Source organism: Phodopus roborovskii, unplaced genomic scaffold (assembly GCF_943737965.1).
Source record: "Phodopus roborovskii unplaced genomic scaffold, PHOROB, whole genome shotgun sequence".
NCBI lineage: Eukaryota > Metazoa > Chordata > Mammalia > Rodentia > Cricetidae > Phodopus > Phodopus roborovskii.
Genome location: NW_026126002.1, coordinates 334,745 through 336,209, shown reverse-complemented (window position 1 = coordinate 336,209; position 1,465 = coordinate 334,745). Strand labels below are relative to the sequence as shown.

At 39.0% G+C, this 1,465-nt stretch overlaps 1 non-coding gene across 1 annotated transcript; it reads right to left on the bottom strand.

The window, feature by feature from the left end:
- Positions 1-994: 994 nt before the first annotated feature.
- LOC127218260 (U1 spliceosomal RNA) lies at positions 995-1,158 on the bottom strand. The gene has a single exon (XR_007834175.1). It is a non-coding gene; the product is annotated as a U1 spliceosomal RNA (small nuclear RNA).
- Between the last annotated feature and the right edge of the window lie 307 nt (positions 1,159-1,465).

The following is a 1,465-nucleotide window of genomic DNA, read 5'->3' as shown; positions in this document are numbered from 1 at the left end:
ATTCTTGCCAAAGGTTTCCTTTCAACCTATGCTCACTCACTTCACACATAGATTCTGATGGCTCCCTGTTCCACTATGATGCCTTGTGTTGGCCATAGGTTTTACGTCTGTTGACTAAAGAAGCTACATTCATCCTGGACCCTTTATGAAGAATCATAAGCTAAGCCTGAGGAATGTAAAGACCGTTTAAAAACAGTCAACAGTCAGCAGTCAGCAGTCTCGGAAGGAGAGAGAGAGAGAGAGAGAGAGAGAGAGAGAGAGAGAGAGAGAGAGAGAGAGAGAGAGAGAGAGAGAGAGAGAGAGAGAGAGGGAGGGAGGGAGAGGGAGGGAGAGAGAGAGGGAGAGAGAGAGAGAGAGATGATTCCACTAGAAAATAGAACATGCAAAACAGAAGAAATGGGAAAGAAAGAAGGCAAAAAGGAGGGAGAACAGGAAAGAACAGAGAGTGAGGGTAATTGAGATAACCCCATAACCAAATTATTTATGATGTGTAACATTTTCCTCTAAAATTAAAAACCTTCCATCTTTGAGGGAACTCATTAAGACACAAGATGTTCAGGGTGGTTAGATAGCTAATAAGGGCCAGGTTGTGGGGGCCGATATTCCAAGGAAATGGAAAGAGAATATATTATTATAAATGGTTAAGGGGAAACTAGAATAGGAAAATTAAATGAAGAGGAGGATAGGAGGGCAGGGAAGAGAAGGGAACATGGAGAGTGATGGGTAACAACTGAATGCCTTTTGAGAAACAATATCAAAACCTACTAATGTAGAAGGTTCCTAAATACATACATATATAAAAGAAATTAAAATGTAGTGGAATGGAGAACTCAATGCCCCATCTTTGTGGATTATAGTGATCAAACTCATCAGTCTTGTACAGCAAGGAATTTAGCTACTGAGCTATCTCACTGGCCTGAATTTCTTTTTTATTGACACCCAGATTTTATATAAATCAACAGTGCAACTTTTTAATTTTTAATTTTATTTTTCTCATGGAAGAGCATGAATGTAGGCCCTCACTTACCACAAATTATTCAGTCAAGTTTCCCATATTTGGGAAAATCACAGGGCCAGTGCATCCAGAGGACAATAGCTAAGCCTCACCCTGGGAAAACTACCTTTGTGATCATGTTATCTCCCCCACCAGGTAAATATACAACTGTGCAATTTTTGAAGCTGGAATCTTTTGTTATTTATATTTATTCTTACATGTGAGAAGTACTGCATGATGTGCTGATACGGGTTGATACTTGCATACATTATACATTGATCAAATCATGTTAATTAGTATAAACATCTCCTCAAATACCATCATATTTTGCAGTGGTAACATTCAATGTCTTCTTGAAATGTACATTACTGGAAGGAAACTCTAGTCATCCAACAGACTGCTTAATGTCACCACAGAACTTACTCTTTATTTGATCTATCCCTTCTGATCTACCTCTCTCCTCCACCTTCT